The sequence below is a fragment of the Hemiscyllium ocellatum genome, chromosome 4 (genome assembly GCF_020745735.1).
Source record: "Hemiscyllium ocellatum isolate sHemOce1 chromosome 4, sHemOce1.pat.X.cur, whole genome shotgun sequence".
NCBI classification, from domain to species: Eukaryota; Metazoa; Chordata; class Chondrichthyes; order Orectolobiformes; family Hemiscylliidae; genus Hemiscyllium; species Hemiscyllium ocellatum.
The window spans coordinates 137771247-137784392 of NC_083404.1; the positions used below are offsets into that span (position 1 = coordinate 137771247).

The window sequence follows — 13146 nt, forward strand, 5'->3', positions numbered from 1 at the left end:
AGCAACACACTCTCGACTCTGATCTCCAGCATCTGCAATCCTCACTTTCTACTGGTCGAAATCAACGACAGGGGAAAAATGGACGAGGATGGTTTCAGCGATGGAGAGAGGCTGGATAAGCTTGGTTTGTTTTCTTTGGTGTAGAGGAGGTTGGTGGGGGGAGGGGGGGAACTCGATAGAGGGGTGTAAGACTAAGAGGGGCACTGGCAGGGTGGGTGGGAAACAGCTGTTCCCCTGAGTGAAAGGGTCTAGAACAAAGAGGCACTGCTGCAAAGTAAAAAGTAGGGAGATTCGAAGGAGTTTGAGCAAATGACTTATCACTCAGAGAGCTGTGGGAGTCTGGAATAGTCTTCCTGGGGGTGCGGGGGGAAGTTGAGGTAGGAAACCTCACCACCTTTACAAAGTATTTGGATGAGCACTTGAAATGTCATAAAATTCGAGCTTATGTTGGGAAGTGGGATTAGTGCAGACAGCAGTGTATCTCCTGGCACGTGTGACTCGATGGACCGAAGGGGCTCTCTGTCTGTATGCTGATGTGACTTGATGTATCCACCCAATTCCCTTTGATATCATCCATGAGCTTCTCTTCCACATGGACAGTGCTTCCCAGGATCATTACTGTGTGTCAAGTACTTTTCCAGGTTGAGCCACAGTTATAATTTAGTCAAGGAGATCGCTCAGTAAACTCCTACAAACAAGCGACGGAATAAAGGCCAGGGATTCCACAGTGACCCTTGACATTTGTCACATTAATCAATGACTTGGATTTCTGTGCTTCACAGATCGTCTGAGTTACAAGATTGGGTATTCCTAGCAGCCAATGTCCATCTTCCGATTCTTTTCCAAAGTTGGATCCAAAAAATGTGGCAGCCTCGCGATCAGATGAACGTAAACCTTTGGAGATCATATGACCTCATTTTGCCTCAGGATTTTGTTCTTAAAAAAAACTGAAATTGTGAAGAAATAGACTGAAAAGGCTGGGAACTTTTTCACCGGAATGTAAGAGGTTGACGTTATACAGGTCTGTCAAACCATGAGGGACGCGGATAAGGTGAATATCAAGGGTCTTTTCCCCAGGATGGGGGAGTTCAAACCAAGGGGACATATTTTTAAGGCGAGAGGAGAATTACTTAAAAAGGAACTAAGAGGCAATTTTTTTTAACAGAGTGCTTTGAGTGTGGAATGAGCTGCCAGGGAAAGTGGTGGATGTGGAGACAATTACAATCTTTAAAAGACGTTTGGTTAAGTGCATGAACAGGAAAGATTTGGAAGAAAATGAGCCAAATACAGGAGGTGGGACTAGTTTAGTTTAGGAACATGGTTGGTGTGGACGTGTTGGGCTGAAGGGTCTGTTTCTGTGCTCAATGGCTCTATGACACTATGACTAGGCATGTCTAAGGAGAGATGGTGGCTCAGAGATAACATCACTTTGCTTTGAATCCAGACCTAATGTTCTGGGGATATGGGCTGAACTCCCACAGTAGCAGATTATTTAATCTGGAATCAAAAACTCATCTCAGTGATAGTAATCGTGAAGCTGTCGTTGATTGTTGTGATCATCCTATCAGCATATGGTTTAATGGTCTTTGTTGCAGGAGGATTGGAGATCAGACGTCGGAATGTCTTACTGCAGTTGTACAGGACCTTGGTGAGACCACACCTGGAGTAGTGTGTACAGTTTTGGTCTCCCTACCTGAGGAAGGATACACTTCCCACAGAGGGAGTGCAGCAGAGGGTCACTCGGCTCATCCTGGGAAGGCAGGGCTGTCCGATGAGGAGTGGGTGGCTTGACGGGGCCCTGTATTTGCTAGAGTATAGAAGGATGAGGGGGGATCGGATTGAAATGTGTAAAATTCTAACAGGGCTGGACAGACTAGATACAATGGAGAATGTCCCCCCTGGTTGGGGGAGTCTAGACCCAGGGAACGCAGTCTCAGGATACGGGATAGACATTGAGGATTGAGAGGGGGCAACATTTCTTCACTGAGAGGGGAGGGAACCTGTGGGATTCTCCACCACAGTAGGCTGGGGAGGCCAAGTCATTGAGTAATATTCGGGGAAAGGATGGGTTTTTTTTTAGTTTTTGAAGACATTGAGGGGAATGTTGTGTAAGCAGGAATTTGGCAATGAGAGAATGAATGATCATACTGAATCTCAGAGCAGGCTGGATGTGCTGAATGGCCTATTGCTGCTATGATTTTCTTTGCTTTAACTTTTTCATGACCCACTGAAATATATAAGATCCTGAGGAGATCTGACAGGGTGGATGTACCAATGATATTTTGTCTAGTGAGAGAATCTAGTTATCACTGTTTGAAAATCAGGGGCTATCTATTGAAGACACAGATAAGGAGAATAATTTTCTCGCTGAGGAATTTCCTCTGAAGGTGGTGGAAGCAGAATCCTTGAATTTTTTTTTGTCAGAGGGTGATAGTTTTTTTGTTAAGTTTGCTGGAGGCTAGTACAGATGCAACATTTCAAAGGCATCAGGATGGGTAAATGAATAGGAAGGGTTGAGAGGGAAATGGGCCAGGTCCTTGCAAATGGGACTTGATAAGATTGGGATATCTGGTCAGCATGGACGGGTTGGTCCGAAGGTCTGTTTCCGTGCAGTACGTCAGTATGACTCTGTGACTAAATAGAGTGGCTGGGATTGTGGAATATTCCAATCAGCCATGATCCTACTGAGCACGCTCAAGGGGTCTACTCCTGTTCCTGCCTTGTTTAATATATGATGCCCTTTAGGGAGGGAAATCTGCTGTACATACCCAGTCTGGCCTACATGTGACTTCAGACCCACAGCACTTGGATTGACTTGTAACCTCTGAAGTGGTGAAGCAAGGCTCTCGGGTCAAGGGCAATTAGGGGCAGGTAATACATGCTGACCTTGTTGGCAATGTTCACGTCCCGTGAAAGAATGCAAAACAAAAGTCCTGCATGCAGTTTGGAATTTGGGCCCACGGCATTTCACATTCTATCTCAGCTTGCATCGGAATTCCAGACAGGCTGGGGCAGTTCAAGACTGTGGAAAAAGTGTCAGATGTATTAAAAGTTTCATAACTCTGTAAGTGGAGCTGTCTTCGCCTGGGCCTCAATGATGATGTAGTGTCAGCCCACTCTCAGGGCTGTGTCTCTGCTGTGTACATCACTGAGGGAATGATGCATGGTGTGCAGGTATCACCTCTCAAATGAGACACTAAACAGACAATTCTCACCACCCCCCCACCGACACCTGCAGGATGGATGTTCCCGATGGTGGGTTGGAGGTGTTCAGAACCAGACGTCGTAATTTAAGGATGTGAGGTAAACCATTTCAGACTGAGATGAGGAGAAATGTCTTCACCCAGAGAGTGGGGGAGCCTGTGGGATTCACTACCACCCAGACCCATTTCCCTGTGACTAATATACCTAACACTACGGGCAATTTAGCATGGCCAATTCACCTGACCTGCACAAGTTTGGACTGTGGGAGGAAACCAGAGCACCCGGAGGAAACCCACGCAGATACAGGGAGAATGTGCAAACTCCATATAGACAGGCTGGCATTGAACCCGGGTCCTAGGTGCTGTGAGGCTACAGTGCTAACCATTGAGCCACTGTGCCGTCCATAATGGTGGGAGGGTTTAGGGATATTGAGCATGATGATCAGCCATATCGTATTGATTGGCAGAGCAGACTCGAAGGGACGAATGGCCTACTCCTGCTCCTTTTTGTTTATAATTCTACGTTTCAAACAGCATTGTATTCATTTTATACAGGATTCCAGAGACACAGAAAACCTTGCTGCATTCTAGTTAAAGACACAAGTCAACTGAAGTGATTCTTGTTTTAAATCACCTCTCACCAGACTAGAAACACGAATCAGCCATTCAGCCCATCTAGCTCCCCTGCACTAAATATAGGCTTTTGTCAAAGCTTCCTGTAACATCTTAACCTAGAGTAAAAGCAGGAATCCAATAGCCATGTCAGGTTAAGAGTGGGTCATCATCATTTGGTCATACCCAACTACAGTGTTGCTGAAAGAAAAACACTGGACAATTCACAAGAAATACCAAAGCAAAGGGAAGGCATCATTTCTACAGTGTCAGGGGAGAGTGCTGATTGGTTAACATTGTCAGTGAATCTGTGTTAACTTCACACTGTCCTACACTCAGTCCCTACACATGCAATTCTTTCATAATCTCTAAGTTGTTCAGGCCTGTAAATGCTACAAATATCTCCTGCCATTAAGCTATCAGACACAGGAAGTAGGCCATTCAGCCCATTAGGGCTGCCCCGCCATTCAATGAGACCACAACTGATCTAATGATCCTCAACTTCACTTTCCTCCCTTTTCTCCCCTGTGGGAGAGTCTAAGACCTAGAGGCATAATAACAGGATAAAGGATCACCCATTTAAGATGGAGATAAGGAGGAATGTCTTCTCTCGGAGGGGAGTGAATCTGTGGTATTCTTTACCTCAGAGAGCTGTCAAGGCTGGGGCATTGAGTATATTCAAGACTGGGGAGATAGGATCCAACCACATTGCTGTGGGTCTGGAGTCACATGTAGGCCAGGCGAGGTAAGGAAGGCAGATTTCCTTCCCTAGAGGACATTAATGAACCAGATGGGCTTTTCTGACAGTTGACAATGGCTTAATGATCGCTGTTGAACCATTTCTCAGTTTTTCTTTATTTCATCTTTTATTCTGTTCAGGATGTTGTTACACACCTCTGGGCTTAAACCCAGTCTTCCTCATCCAGGGGTAGGGACAGTACCACTGTGCTACAAGAAGGACTGAGTTTACAGTTTTGTGAATTGATCTTAAGTTCCTCTAGCTTGTCAAGGGATTTGATCCCACATCCCCACTGTTGGATTACTAGTTCAGGGATATGGACACTCCCATTGTCTCATATGACATCCTTTATGAGTGTAAACCTTCCCTCCCCCTCATTCATACAGTGACCCCACCCTCCTCCTCCCACCCCCTTCAGCCTAGGGGCACTGTACTCCTCTGGTTCTGTTCGTATCCATTTCATTGTATCCAGAGTACCACCTTCAATGGTCTTCTCTTCCAGATCGTGCAATGTTACTCCATCAAGGGTCAAGCAGTAACCCCCACCTGTCTCTCATTAGGGCCTGCACGGTGGCACAGTGGTTAGCACTGCTGTCTCACAGCGCCAGAGACCTGGGTCCAATGTGTAGAGTTTGCACATTCTCCCCGTGTCTGCATGGGTTTCCTCCAGGTGCTCTGGTTTCCTCCCATAGTCCAAAAATGTGCACGTTAGGTGAATTGACCATGCTAAATTGCCTGTAGTGTTAGGTGAAAGGGTAAATGTAGGGGAATGAGTCTGGGTCGGTTGCTCTTTGGTGGGTCGGTGTGGACTTGTTGGGCCGAAGGGCCTGTTTCCACACTGTAAGTAATCTAATCTAATCAATGGCTGACCCTCAGCATCATCCTCCAAAGGCCATGAATATTTTCAAGTCAGGATGGTGAGGGGCTTGGAGGGGAACTTGCAGGGGGTGGGGGTCTCATGTATCCTTCTGGATAGAAGTGGTCGTGGGTTTGGAAGATGCTGTCTGGAGATCTTTGGTGAATCTCTGCAAAGCATCTTGTTGAGCTATTGTTCATTTGACCCACTGTTGAATCTTCTATCCGAACCCGCTAGTGAATTGCTGTACTTCATGTATAAATTAGGGTTCTATACAAATGTTGTCATTGCCTGCTGATAAGTTGGTCGCCAGATTTATTTAAAGTGCATTTTCTTTCGACCTCAGACTGGAGTGTGCATTCGAGCAAAAACAAGACTTGGGCAGATCTTTCGGTTTCGCGGAGGTTTTGTATTACAAATGGAGGCGACACACAGTCACGGCATTGTTTAATTTCTCTCCCGCCCAACCTCCACCTCCTTCCACAGCAAGCTCCTGATATTGAAACCACTCTCTACTTTTTGATTTGTGTGTTTTTCTCTCTCTCTCTCTCTCGCTCTCTCTCTGAGCTGGCTGTCTGAGTGGAAGCTTGCATTCTTCTGCCGACAATGGACTCATTGTGTCCCTTCCCAATCACTGACAGAAGCTGCTCGCCAGTGAAGTGCAGCCTCTGTAATGGAGGCCACAAGCAAACCTTTGGAACTTCATGCACGCTTCCCCCCCTCCCCTCCCCCAACCCATTCTAAACCTCCGCCAACCTATTCCTCATCCTCCCCCATCATCCACTTAGCAGTGCAGTTTGGCCTCATTAAACTACAGGACTCCAGACCTGTGAGAGACATCCCACAGGATGTGTCAGCCGTGGTTCAGGGGGTCATCATTGAGTGTCCCTTTTGAGTCCCATTCCAGAAACAGTGGAATATAACAAATAAAACCATAAAATCACACAACACCAGGATATGATCCAACAGGTTTAATTGGAAGCACACTAGCTTTCAGGGGGGCTGCTCCTTCATCAGGTTTTGACAACAACCACCTGATGAAGGAGCGTCACTCCGAAAGCTAGTGTGCTTCCAAATAAACCTGTTGGACTCTAACCTGGTGCTGTGTGATTTTTAACTTTGTACACCCCAGTCCAACACCGGCATCTCCGAATCATAAATAAAAGCATGGTGGTGATGGGAGATTTTAATTTTCCCAACATTGACTGGGATACACATTGTGTCAGAGGTCTGGATGGAGTAGAATTTGTAAGAAGCGTCCAGGAGAGTTTTCTAGAGCAGTATGTCGATAATCCAATGATGGAAGGGGCCGTAATGGACTTGGTACTGGAAAATGAGTAAAAAGTGGGGTCTGCAGATGCTGGAGATCAGAGCTGAAAATGTGTTGCTGGTTAAAGCACAGCAGGTTAGGCAGCATCCAAGGAGCAGGAAATTCGACGTTTCAGGCCAGAGCCCTTCATCAGGAATGAGGAAAGTGTGCCAGACAGGCTAGATAAAAGGTAGGGAGGAGGGACTTGGGGAGGGGCGATGGAGATGTGATAGGTGGAAGGAGGTCAAGGTGAGGGTGATAGGCCGGAATGGAGTGGGGGCGGAGAGGTCAGGAAGAAGATTGCAGGTTAGGAGGGCGGTGCTGAGTTCAAGGGAATCGACTGAGACAAGGTGGGGGGGAGGGGAAGTGAGGAAACTGGAGAAATCTGAGTTCATCCCTTGTGGTTGGAGGGTTCCCAGGTGGAAGATGAGGCGCTCTTCCTCCAACCGTCATTGGAGGAACAACATAACAACACGACGGTTGGAGGAAGAGCGCCTCATCTTCCGCCTGGGAACCCTCCAACCACAAGGGATGAACTGGAAAATGAGCCAGGCCAGGTGGTAGAAGTTGTGGTGAGGGATTTCTTTGGGAACAGTGACCACAATTCTGTAAGTTTTATAATACTTGTAGACAAAGATGAGAGTGGTCCTAAGGGAAGAGTACTAAACTGGGCCAAGGCCATTTATATCAAAATTAGGCAGGAGCTGGGAAATGTGGATTGGACACAGCTATTTGAAGGGAAGTCCACATTTGATGTGCGGGAGGCTTTCAAAGATAGGTTAAAGATAGTGCAGGATAGGCACGTCCCTTTGAAAACAAGGGATAGGAAAGGCAAGATTCATGAACCATGGATGACAGAAGAAATTGTATGACTAGCCAAGAGGAAAAGGGAAGTGTATCTAAGGTCTTGGCAGCTAAGAACAGAATGGGCCCTGGAGGAATTCGGGAGAATAGGACCAGTCTTAAACGAGGATTCAAGTGGGCTAAAAGGGGTCATGAAATAGCTAAAGTGAGCAGAATTAAGGAGAATCCCAAAGCCTTTTATTCTTATACAAGAAGCAAGCGGGTAACTAGAGAAAGGATTGGTCCACTGACGGATAAGGAAAGAAGGTTGTGTGTTAAACCTGAGAGAATGGGTGAGATTCTGAATGGTTACTTTGCATCAGTGTTCACTGAGGAGAGGAACATGATGAATGTTGAGATTATAGAGATAGAAGTTTGATTACTCTGGATCACGTTGGCATAAGTAGGGACGATGGGTTGAGTAAGCTAGAAGTTATTAAGGTTGACAAATTCCTCGACCGGATGTGATCTATCCCAGGTTGCTGAGGGAGGTGAGAGAGGAAATAGCTGGGGCCCTGACAGATATCTTTGTGGCCTCCTAAAATACAGGTGAGGTGCTGGAGGACTGGAAGGTTGCTCATGTTGTCCTCCTGTACAAGACGGGTGGTAGGGATATTCCGGGTAAGTACAGACCAGTGAGCCTGACGTCGGTGATGGGAAAGTTCCTGGAGAAGGTACTGAGGGATAAAATCTATTTTTATTTGGAAAGGAAAGGCTTATCAGTGGTAGGCAACATGGTTTTGTGAGTGGAAGATTATGCCTTACCAACTTAATAGAGTTCTTTGAGGAAGTGACTAAGTTGATAGATGAAGAAGGAGCTGTTGATGTCATATACATGGACTTTAGTAAGGCATTTGATAAGGTTCCCCATGGTAAACTAATAGAGAAAGCGAAGTCACATGGTGTGCAGGGTGTTCTGGCTAGGTGGAAAAAGAACTGGTTGAGCAACAGGAGACAGAGAGTAGTAGTTGAAGGAGTTTCTCGAAATGGAGAAAGGTGACCAGTGGTGTTCCACAGGGGTCAGTGTTGGGGCCACTGTTGTTTGTAATATACATAAATGATCTGGAAGAGGGTACTGTTGGTATGAGCAGCAAGTTTGCAGATGACACGAAGATTGGTGGAGTAGCAGAAAGCATAAGGGACTGTCAAAAAATACAGGAGGATATAGATAGAGTTGGGCAGAGAAGTGGCAGATGGAGTTCAACCCAGGCAAATGTGAGGTGATGTATTTTGGGAAGTCTAATTCCAGAGCGAACTATACTGTAAACGGAAGAGCCTATGAAAAAGTTGATGATCAGAGAGATCTGGGAGTGCAGGTACATTGTAGCCTGAAGGTTGCTGCACAGGTAGATAGAGTGGTCAAGAAGGCATATGATATGCTTGCCTTCATTGGATGGGGATTGAGTATAAGGGCTGGCAGGTCATGTTAAAATTGTACAAGACATTGTTTCGGCCGCATTTAGAATACTGTGTACAGTTCTGGTCACCACATTACCAAAAGGATGTGGATGCTTTGGAGAGGGTGCAGAGAAGGTTTACGAGGATGTTGCCTGGTATGGAAGGTGCTAGCTATGAAGAGAGGTTGAGTAGGTTAGGATTATTTTCATTAGAAAAAAGGGGATTGAGGGGGGACCTGATTGAGGTTTACAAAATCATGAAGGGTATAGACAGGGTGGATAGAGACAAGCTTTTTCCCAGGGTGAAGGATTCAATACCGAGAAGTCCCGCTTTCAAGGTGAGAGGTGAAAAGTTTAAGGGGGATACACACGGCAAGTACTTCACACAGAGGGTGGTGGGTGTCTGGAATGTGTTGCCAGCAGAGGTGGTAGAGGCAGGCATGGTAGATTCATTTAAGATGCATCTGGACAGATGCATGAGTAGGTGGGGAGCAGAGGGATACAGATGCTTAGGAATTGGGCGACAGGTTCAGACAGTGGATTTGGATCGGCTCAGGCTTGGAGGGCTGAAGGGCCTGTTCCTGGGCTGTAAATTTTCTTTGTTCTTTGTAGACCATTTGGCTCATTGAGGCTGTTCTACCATTCAGTAAAATCAAGATGGATCTGAAGTGACCTGAGCTCCTCTTTCCTGTTTCCACCTGCATCCCCTTTTGACTCCTATACAGTCCTTGGTTCTCTTGTCCATCAAAACATCTGTTAAACTCAGCCTTGAACATGCAGGCACTCCCCTGATTTACAAATGTCCAACTTACAAACATATGATCCAGATCCCATATTAATTTTAAGAACCCTACATGTGAACGTTCTCTCATACCTTCGACTCAGTCTTTGACATTGCTCTGTACTGTGATCTAACTTGCCTGCAAATCATCTTACGGACATACTCAGGAGTGCATGTAATCTGGATTAGTGGTGCTTGTCGAGCACAGCAGTTCAGGTAGCATCCAAAGTGAATCTGGTTTCCAGCATCTGCAGTCATTGTTTTTACGTCGTTGATTTTAACCCTACTGCGAATCCTCTTACAAGGATGCCTGCCTTGAAGAAGTTTTCCTCCTCTCTCTACAAGAATCTCAGGGAGTCCCTCTCCCACCGCAACTCCCAGCTCATTTACTCGATGCTACTTTCTCCCCACCCCCACCTTCCTCTAGCTTATCTCTCCACCCTTCAGGCTCACTGCCTTTATTCCTGATGAAGGGCTTTTGCCCGAAATGTCGATTTCGCTGCACTTTAGATGCTGCCTGAACCACTGTGCTCTTCCAGCACCACTAATCCACAGTGCATGTCATCTGTGCATACACTCTGTTTGTAATCTGGGGACAGCCCGTTCTCAATGACACAGCCTCTGCTTCATTCTGGGGAAGGGAATTCCACAGACTTACAGGTCTCTGAGCGATAAAAGCCCTTCTGACCTCCATCTTAAATGGGAGAGAGTCTCATTTTGGAACTGAGTGCCCTCGTTCTGGACTCCCGCAGGAAGGGAAACATCCTCACAACACCTCCCCCCTCAGAGACTGAGAAGTTTCAATAAGGCCGCCTGTCACTCTTGTAAACTTCAGTGAGCGCAGGCCCAATCTGCTCAACCTCTCCTCACGACAGAAGCACTTCATCCCTGGAATCAGCCAAACGAACCTTCTCTAGACTGCTTACAATGCAACTATAGTGTAGTCGTATTATTGCGGGATTGCTATTGCAGGGAACCAGGTAACATGCTCGGTTCAAATCCCCTAAGGTAGATGGTGGAATTTGAATTCATAATGAAAAAAAATCTGGAAGTAAGAGTCTGATGATTCCATTCTGGATTGTTGAGAAAACCCATCTGGTTCACTAATGTTGTTTACAGAAAGTTATTTGCCAACCTTACTTGGTCTGGCCCATGTGTGACACGACTCACAATAATGTAGTTGATTCATAACCGTCCTTGGACAATTAGGGATGGGCAATAAAAGCTGGGCTAGCCAGAGACACCCTCATCCTGTGAATGAATTTTTAAGAATCCCTTTTTGAGTGAGGAATCTGAAATTGCACGCTCTATTACCAATGCCCTGTACGGTTGTCACAAAATTTGCAATTTCTACACGGCATCATAGAACAGAGAACATTACAGCGCAGTACAGGCCCTTCGGCCCTCGATGTTGCATTGACTGTCATACCAATCTGAAGCCCATCTAACCTACACTGTTCCATGTAAGTCCATATGCTTGTCCAATGACGATTTAAATGTACTTAAAGTTGGTGAATCTACTACTGTTGCAGGCAAAGCATTCCATACCCTTATTACTCTCTGAGTAAAGAACCTACCTCTGACATCTGTTCTCTATCTATCACCCCTCAATTTAAAGCTATGCCCCCTCGTGCTCGCCATCCCCATACTTGGAAAAAGGCTCTCCCTGTCCACCCTATCTAACCCTCTGATTATCTTACGTCTCTATTAAGTCACCTCTCAACCTTCTTCTCTCCAATGAAAACAGCCTCAAGTCCCTCAGCCTTTCCTCATAAGACCTTCCTTCCATACCAGGCAACATCCCAGTAAATCTCCTCTGCACCCTTTCCAAAGCTTCCACATCCTCCTTATAATGCGGTGACCGCAACTGTACACAATACTCCAAGTGCGGCCGCACTAGAATTTTGTACAGCTGTAGCATAACGTCATGGTTTCAGAACTCAATCCCTCTATTAATAAAAGCTAAAACACTGTATGCCTTCTTAACAACCCCGTCAACCTGGGTGGCAACTTTCAAGGATCTGTGCACCTGGACACCGAGATCTCTCTGCTCATCTACATGACCAAGAATCTTACCATTAGCCCAGTACTTTGCATTTCGGTTACTCCGACCACTTGTCACCTCACACTTGTCCACATTAAACTCCATTTGCCACCTCTCAGCCCAGCTCTGCAGCTTATCTATGTCTCTCTGTAACCTACAACATCCTTCGTCTCTATCCACAACTCCACCGACCTTAGTGTCATCTGCAAATTTACTAACCCACCCTTCTACGCCCTCGTCCAGGTCGTTTATAAAAATGACGAACAGCAGTGGACCCAACACCGACCCTTGCAGTACGCCACTGGTAACTGGATTCCAGGATGAACATTTCCTATCAACTACCACTCTCTGTCTTCTTTCAGCAAGCCAATTACTGATCCAAACTGCTATATCTCCCATAATCCCATTCCTCCGCATTTTGTACAATAGCCTACTGTGGGGAACTTTATCGAACGCCTTGCTGAAATCCATATACACCACATCAACCGGTTTACTCTCATCTACCTGTTTGGTCACCTTCTCAAAGAACTCAATAAGGTTTGTGAAGCACAACCTACCCTTCACAAAACCGTGCTGACAATCCCTAATCAAATTATTCTTTTCGAGATGATTATAAATCCTATCTCTTATAACCTTTTCCAACACTTTACCAACAACTGAAGTGAGGCTCACTGATCTTTAATTACCAAAATTGTCTCTACTCCCTTTCTTGAACAGGGGAACCACATTTGCTGTCCTCCAGTCTTCTGGCCCTATTCCTGTAGACAATAGCGATTTAAAGATCAATGCCAAACGCTGTGCAATCTCCTCCCTGGCTTCCCAGAGGATCCTAGGATAAATCCCATCTGGCCCAGGGAACCTATCTATTTTCACACTGTACAGGATTTCTAATACCTCTTCCTTGTGAACCTCAATCCCACCTAGTCTAGTAGCCTGTATCTGAATAATCTCCTCGACAACATTGTCGTTTTCTAGAGTGAATACTGCTGAAAAATATTCATTTAGTGCTTCCCCTATCTCCTCTGACTCCACACACATCTTCCCACTACTATCCTTGATTGGCCCTAACCTTACTCTTGTCATTCTTTTATTCCTTAAATACCTATAGAAAGCCAACAACTTCTCATGTCTCCTCTTGGTTCTTCTGAGCTCTCTCTTTAGGTCTTTCCTGACTACCTTGTAACCCTCAAGTGCCCTAACTGAGCCTTCACATCTCATCCTAACATAAGCCTTCTTCTTCCTCTTGACCAGAGATTCCACTTTCTTTGTAAACCACGGCTCCTGCGCTCTACAGCCTCCTCCCTGCCTGACAGGCATATACTTATCTAGGACACACAAGAGCTTTTCCTTGAATAAGCTCCA

At 45.9% G+C, this 13146-nt stretch overlaps 1 protein-coding gene across 2 annotated transcripts in view; it reads left to right on the plus strand.

Moving 5' to 3' along the window:
- Positions 1-13146, plus strand: part of LOC132815530 (carbohydrate sulfotransferase 9-like) — a 111962-nt gene that overhangs the window by 13480 nt on the left and 85336 nt on the right. Inside the window, exon 1 of one of the 2 annotated variants that reach the window (XM_060824530.1) lies at positions 1033-1051. The exons of the other annotated variant lie outside the window; for it this stretch is intronic. The gene's annotated coding sequence lies outside the window, so the exon portion shown is untranslated. Of the gene's footprint in view, positions 1-1032; positions 1052-13146 lie in introns of those variants that run through there. 2 annotated transcript variants of the gene reach the window in all.